This window comes from Kogia breviceps, chromosome 11 (assembly GCF_026419965.1).
Source record: "Kogia breviceps isolate mKogBre1 chromosome 11, mKogBre1 haplotype 1, whole genome shotgun sequence".
Lineage (NCBI taxonomy): Eukaryota > Metazoa > Chordata > Mammalia > Artiodactyla > Physeteridae > Kogia > Kogia breviceps.
Window position 1 is genome coordinate 49,309,839 of NC_081320.1, and position 7,840 is coordinate 49,317,678.

General features: G+C 40.4%; 1 protein-coding gene across 5 annotated transcripts in view; it reads right to left on the reverse strand.

Annotated features, from left to right (window-relative positions):
* Positions 1 to 7,285, reverse strand: part of AFTPH (aftiphilin) — a 63,330-nt gene extending 56,045 nt beyond the window's left edge. For 4 of the 5 annotated variants that reach the window (XR_009338071.2, XR_010835521.1, XR_010835522.1 and 1 more), the window contains exon 1: positions 6,964 to 7,283. The gene's annotated coding sequence lies outside the window, so the exon portion shown is untranslated. Of the gene's footprint in view, positions 1 to 6,963 lie in introns of all 5 variants that reach the window. The other variant, XM_059078695.2, reaches the window with a different exon arrangement.
* Between the last annotated feature and the right edge of the window lie 555 nt (positions 7,286 to 7,840).

A 7,840-nucleotide genomic window follows, 5' to 3' on the forward strand; every position in this document is an offset into this window, starting at 1 on the left:
CCCTGGTCCGGGAAGATCCCACATGCCATGGAGCAACTAAGCCCGTGTGCCACTACTACTGAGCCTGTGCTCTAGAGCCCGCAAGCCACAACTACCAGCCCACGCGCCACAACTACCAGCCCACGCACCACAACTACTGAAGCCCGCGCGCCTAGAGCCCGTGCTCTGCAACAAGAGAAGCCACCGCAATGTAGGGCCCGTGCACTGCAATGAAGAGTATCGCCCGGGGCTCACTGCAACTAGAGAAAGCCCGAGTGCAGCAATGAAGACCCAATGCAGCCAAAAATAAATAAATAAAATAAATCTAAAAATATATATATATAGAAATATCTCATCAACAATCACAACAAATAAACTTAAAAAAAAGTCAATCTGTTCACATCAATCCCCTGCTTGTGATAAAGATTTAAAAAAAATCTTTAATAAAGTCTAAGCCATTCCCATCTCTCCATCACAGATTCCTTCTCCCTTCCCTATTGTTTTCAATGCTCTACACTAGGCCTTCTTTCAGTTTTTGAAAGTCAGAAAATAACATTCTTTTGTGCCACAAGGCCTTTGCACCTACAATCCTATTGCATAAAACATGCCCACACATGCTTCAATTCTTAGAAGAGGTATCAATTCCTCAAGTAAGTTTCCTAACACCCTCCCCCAATTCCTACTACTCATATTTCTTTCAGAGCATAAGAACTGCAATAAGTTATAGTCTGTAATAAAAAACATAATTTGAAAAATGTGCAAACTGAGTATACTGGAAAAAACACACTGACAGGTTTAAATGTAGGAAGTAATTTTAAGAAAACTATTAACTACTTTCTAGAACAATGAAGTTTTCCTGAATTTCTTTTCCATAGGTAAAAATGTCATACTCTAGAGTAGCACTGTCCAATCAAAATACAATAAAGCCACATATACAATTTAAAATTTCCCAGTAGCCAATTAAAAAAGAGGTGAAATTAATTTAATATATTTTACTCAACCCAAAGTATCCAAAATATTATTTTAACATGCAATCAATGTAAAATCTATATTTTACATTATTTTTGAAATCTGGTATTTTATACTTAATCCACATCTTACTTTGGACTAGCTTTATTTCAAGTGGCACCACTGGCTTCCATATTGCACAACATAGTTCTAGAAAATAATATCCTATTTCTTGTACTTAAATATCTAGCTAACAATCAGAGCTATTTTTAAAAGAGCATGACATTAAACAATTTTAACCTCTATCAACAAGGATATGTCTCACATTTAAACCCCTCAAAAAATTTTAAATTATGCAAACATTCCATGCTGCTGAAAAGCCCAAATTCAAAATAAAAATTCAGGTAAACAATTTTAAAACTGCATATTTATTGACCATCTGAGCAGATTACAGGAAGATGGGTGCTCTCGACTATTGCTAGTAGGAGTGATTTTATTACACCCTCTTAGAAAGCAATTGGCTTTCCCTTTGATTTAGTAACTCCACTTCTAAGACTCAGTCCTATGGAAATAACCAAATTACCTACAAACTTGTTCACCGAGATACAATATGATTCATTCATACATCTATGTGTGTAGGACACTAGTATATCCATAGGGAAAAAACAAAACTAAATGTAAACCAAAATGTTTACAGTTCTTTTTGTAGTGTGATGACTAATGACATATTTTTCTATTATTCCTTTAAATATATATATTTATTGAGTGCTACTCTGTCCCAAGTGTTAAAACAGATGGATACTTGCCACTAAGAGGCATACCAGTTTTCTTTACATGTTCCACATTTTCTATAGTAAAAGTATATTACCCTTTCATAATTTTAATAACCAGAAGAATATGGAGTGAATGCTGTTTTGGCCAAGTCAGCTGTAAAGGGACATTTTTGAGTCAACTAGGGGAGAATTTGAATATGGCCTTGAATATTAGTTTAGATGAAAATTTCTTGAAGTGGTAAGGGAGTCTAACTGCCTAATCAAAACAATCTACAAAACAGTCTGTATGATAAGATTTCATTCAGGTAAAAAGTACACATACATAAATATATGTGTGGAAAGATATGCACTGAACTGTTTACAGTGGGATCCCTGGGTAACGGGAATGTAATTTTTTTTAATTGACTATTTTCTACGATGCTTCTGTATGCTTCTGTAATAAGACTTTTAAAAAATTAAACTACACACACACACACACACACGTACCTTACTGAGCATCTGCTACATACGATATAGGTTCTATAAGGGGTAGGACTGAGTAATACAGCCACAATCTTAAAGAAACTTATAATTAATTATGAGGACCAATATAGGAAGACAATAAAAGTAATTAATACAAGGCAGAATATAAACACCAAATAAAGTAAAATGTGGTTTTAAAGATTCTAAGAAAAAGATCTCACCTGACTGGAAAGAGTGGTGAAAATGAGAAAAAAAAACACTTCATGAAAGAGAATTTGAAATGCAAAGGATTTTAATTAACAGAGGAAACGGCAGGCACTAAAGATAAAGCATGGGGCAACTGTCAAAGAGCAGGAAGTCACATCATAGAGTCTGGCTGGAATGTAGGATATATGAAGCGAGTAGGCAGTATGCTGGGAAAGTAAGATGTGTGGGCCTTGACTTTTCAGAAGGGAGTATGTACCTCTGAGTTTTTTGAGTTTAGCAATGGGGAAAATCTTAGAGGATTCAATTCTAGTAACTGTCCTACCACTTCTCATCATCTCTATTGCTACCATCTTGGTTCAAGCCACTATTATCATCTTTATTTTTAACTTCTGATGTATTATTTATTTATTGAAAAAGTTTATGGACAATATTATGTTAGTTTCAGGAGTACTACACACAGATTTGACATTCATATTCATTAAAAAATGATCATTTAGCTGTATCAGTTACCAACTCCTACTGAAATCTTCCTGCTTCCACTCTTGCACTCCTATAATCTACTTACTGTACAGCAGCCAGACAGATCCTTTTAAAAGATAGATTATGTCACATCTCTACTCAAAACCCTGCAATAGCTTCCCATCTCACAGTAAAAAAACCAGACATTAGAATTTCTACGAAGCCCTACAACACTGCCCTCTCACACTGTAAATCTCTGATTCCAATACACATACACAAACATGCATGTGCACACACACATATACAAATGGCAAGAAAGTGAAGCTCTATGAGGGCTATTTTTTTAAAATTTGATCATTTCAGTGACCCTAGCACCTAGAACAGGGCCTGACATATAGTGAGTGCTCAATAGGTATCTGCTGTATGAATGAAATGAAAGAAATGAATGAAAGGAAGAAAACACCATGATGTTAGTATATATTTAATTGAAATGGTTTGTGGCATATTGTAAATATTTACATAAATAGAACATGCATTGAATTTATTCTAATTTACTACTTAATTTTCCTCTGGAAACTACTCACCAAAATAGTGCTTGTAAATTAAGCTTTGAGCATACAGACAACCTTTAATTTATTAGCAATTTATCTCTGCAAGGTTTACTTAAGTTAGTTATTAGGAATAGAGGTGGTGGTGACTGAGGAATGATAGGATGGAGTCTTAAATCTCCTATTTTTCCTCTTTTTTCTCTTTTCCAAAACTCCTTACTTCCCTGCTTCTTCCCCACATACAGTGTCTTCCTTTTCTCCTTCCCAGGGAATACATCTAATCCAGACCTATAAGTCCTACCCTAGGCTAAGGGCAGAAATTGACATTAGAAGTGTGATACAGGGATGTTGAGATGGATGGCAGCAGTTAGAGAAGAGCCCAGGCAAGGGAAGTTACTGCAGAAGACCCTTGGGAGGGCAACAATTCTGAATTCAAATATTTTCAATTAAAAGCTCCTTATATAAAGGAAATCAACACAAAATAACACTAACTCCATCCTGTCCTCTTTTTAAATATACACTGCTGAAAGATAAGAGTGATCCTTTGTTTTTAAATGAAAAACCTGAACTTTGTATTTTATTATGATTTCAAGCATACAACAAAGTTTAGAAAAATACAAACAGTGAATGATCAGGCACACACCACCCGGCTGTGTTAAATCTTAATCTTTACCAAATCTGCTTCAGATTTATTTTAAAGACAGTACAGTTATGGCTGAAAAACCATGGACTCTTCCTAGATCCCTTATTCCTCTCCAGTTCTCCAGAGGTAACTTTTACTGATTTGGAATTTATCATTCCAATGCATGTTTTCATACTTTTGCTACATATTATACGATTCCCATAAAATATATCGTATTGGCGTGTTTTAAAAACTATATAAAGAGTATATAAATATGAAAAATAAAACTATTATATCTTGGCTCTTACTTAACATCTCTGTTCCTAAGTTTCTTTTCTGAAAAGTGGGGATACCACCTCCTAGCTTACAGGGTTGTTGTAAGGACTAAATGAGTTAATATATTGCATATAAATCACTTAGAAAAGTATCTTGCTGGGAATTCCCTGGCGATGCAATGGTTAGGACCCTGAGCTTTCACTGCCGAAGGCTTGGGTTCAATCCTTGGTCAGGGAACTAAGATCCCACAAGCCGCATGGCACAGCCAAAAAAACAAAAAAAGTATCTTGCTCACAGGCAGTAGTGTATAACAGTGTTAGTTAACTATCATATAAAGTTGCAAAAGAATCTGTGATTGTGTGTTTATGTGTATGTATGCGTGTGTATATATATTGATTGAGAAAAGATTAATTATCACAGTGAAATGTATATATACTCCATATAACACCAGATATTTCCAAAATTGTGTAAAAACTAGAAATACTTATAAATTTCAGGCTAGAAAGGTTCACTAGCCTACTTAAAGAGGAACGAAAAGTGCTGAGCATAGAGAGAAAAGGGTATTTTTTAACTTGCAAATTGTAGGTAAAATTAAATATGAATATCAACGTTTGACTTAAATAATGTATGATTGTTTTAAAATTCCTAAAAATTTAATGTCCTCCTTTTATGAGTTTTTTGGGGTAGGCTTGGGAGAGAAGGGGTAGGGTAATCCCTCAATGAGATGCTATTCAAAGACTTCTTAGACTATTAAGGGAGGCACTTTAGAATTCCACACAAAATAAAACATTATTTGACAAATTTCACTATTTTTCTGAACAAGTTTTTAACTTACTGTAAGTAGAAAAAAATTAAAATTAAAAATGATGTTTTAAAATAGGATTCACGGGCTTCCCTGGTGGCGCAGTGGTTGAGAGTCCGCCTGCCGATGCAGGGGACACGGGTTCGTGCCCAGGTCTGGAAGATCCCACATGCCGCGGAGCGGCTGGGCCCGTGAGCCATGGCCGCTGAGCCTGTGCGTCCGGAGCCTGTGCCCCGTAACGGGAGAGGCCACAACAGTGAGAGGCCCACATACCCCCCCAAAAAACTAAAATAAAATAAAATTTAAAAAAAATAAAATAGGATTCACCTAGATTACAAGATTTTTGTAGACAACTGGATTCTGTGAAATTTATCAATGCAATTGTGGATACATTTTCTTTGTTTTGATTATAGGATTATTTTTATAATAGTCTCTAGGTCAAAAGACCAGAAAACACTAAAATTTAATGTCCTACATATTATGTGAATATCTATGCTTTTAATAGATATCTAGAAAAGGGCGTCTATGTCTTGAAGTTAATATAATGATACATAAACAGAGAAATTCGATCTAATGAGCATTTAATACGTAACATTTACTTGCCTAGATGTTTTACACAGGATCTGCTTTTTAATACATGTGAAATATCATCGTGGACAAAATTTAGAAGACTACCATAGATACTTTGTTTAAACACATCTACTTATGCAAAGAGTTAAAAATGAGTACTACAAAAGCCAATATTTAAGTTGGCAAAGCATATAAAATGTAGAGAAACTGTGTAGATTATGTCAACACAATAGCGTTGAAACAGTTGTTTCCCTTAGAGTTTAGCATATATCCATGTCTAAAAGGTTAACAAAAAGCAACGATTAAATGTAACATCAAGGATTAAACTGTCTCCACCTCCCATCCTACCAAAAAACTAAAACGTAGCTGGTGAAAGGGAAGATTAAAGTTCAAAAGTAAAGTTTTACTTTTCTTCTCCTAAAGTGAGAACTTTGAAACGGAACTACTGATTTTGTTTCATTTGCTCCCTAGTAAAATATTTCCATGTATGGGTTAGTCCCTCTCTCGGCCCTAATAGAAGATTCAGTGGGAAACCAAGCTGTAACTTGAATTAACCGACAAGAGAAAAACGTAGTCATTCCCAGCACTTTCCTAATGGTGAAAAGATCCTACCACCGTTCACCCTATACTCCGTCCCCTGCCCAAGTAAGACATAGCACGTGCCAAACAGGACACTTAAAGAATAATGGTCCAACTTTTCGCACGCAGTATGGGGAGGGGACGCAGACTATTTCTTGAGAAGTACAGAAGGGAGCAGAAAAGGTCCTCTCAGGAAGGGATGAAGGACCTCTGGTGCCGTCTCCTCTGCCTGTTGGAGGACTCAAAATCCGCTTGCTTCAGAGACCCTAGGAAGCATCACATTCTGGTCGCGGCTGGCCTAGGGCCTGGGCGAAGCAGTGTTTACACCTGTCACGAGGGAGGGGAAGGGAGAAAGAGGAAGCCGGAGCAAAGCCCCAAACTTCTCAACAAGCTCCCGGGAGGGAGCGGCCGGTGCGGAGCTGTGGGCAGGTGGAAGCTGCGGGGCAGGTCAAGACGGTGGCAGCCGGGGACGTTGGAAAGGCTCTCACTTCCCCGGCCGGTGCCCGGGATGGCAAGGAGGGGCCGTGTGCTTCGGGCGCCGCCGCCGGCGTCCCCGCACCCGCCGTGGAAGAGGACAGAGCCCGGAGCGCGCAGGCCCGCAGAGCCGGCACCGTCCCCGCAGCCCCCAGCTCCGCGGCAGGTGCCCCCGGCCCGGGCGAGGATCCGGCCGGTGGGTTGGGCCAGGTCCCCTATCCTCTTTCCCCCGCGCGGCTGGGGGTGCGGAGCGGTGGCGCTTACCTGGCTCGTCCGGGGCGGCCTCGATAGGCATGGCTCAGGGGCCCGAGGAGGAACTGGCTCCCCGGGGAAGGACTGGTTATTCGGACGCGGAGCTAGTGAGAGCGGAAGGCAGGCTGCTCTCAGCCCTGTCAGCGAAGCAGCGCCATGGACGCCCACCCGGAGTTTCAGCGCTGCCGCGAGACCCCCATCCCATTAGCCTCCGCCCTCTTCCGCCGCCGCCGCCGCCTCCACCTCCTCCTCCGCGGAGACCCCCCGCCCACTCCACACACTCTCCCATCATGCAGCGGGGGAACCGCTGCCGCCGACACGTCACTTCCGGGCGCAGGTGGCTAGGTCGGGGCCGGGCGCTGGTGGGTGCTGGGGGGTGGGGGGGGAGGACACTACTGGGGAATCGGTGTCACAGAAAGCTTACCCCTGCGCAGGCGCTATCGCTCAGAGCGCCGGCCGCCATTTTAGGTGCGGGCAAGCTGCCCTTTTTCTTGACTTCTTCGCGAGTCATCGAGCTGTGAGGGGAAAAGAAGTACTCTCGCGCTCCGCGGCTCCTGAGGCAGCGCTCCGGGAGAGGGACAGGTGCTCCTCAGCCGGCTAACCAACATTCAGCTCAGGACCGAGTTAAGTCTCTTGCTCTCCAAATTGCAAAAAATTGCAAAGGTTTTGAAATACGGAGCCCTATCTTCTCCACCAAAAACCTACTGGAGAGCACTTATCAGCTTGCCCTTTTCACCCCGAAAAACGACTTTTTTGTTCACCAAGTCCCTTCCTCTTTCTAATTTAAGTTGACAGAAGAGGAAGCTGATATATTGAAATAACAGAGAAGAATTAAATCAAATTTAAAATGGAAAACAAGAGGGAAAGCAGCTGCCGAACTGACAAATCG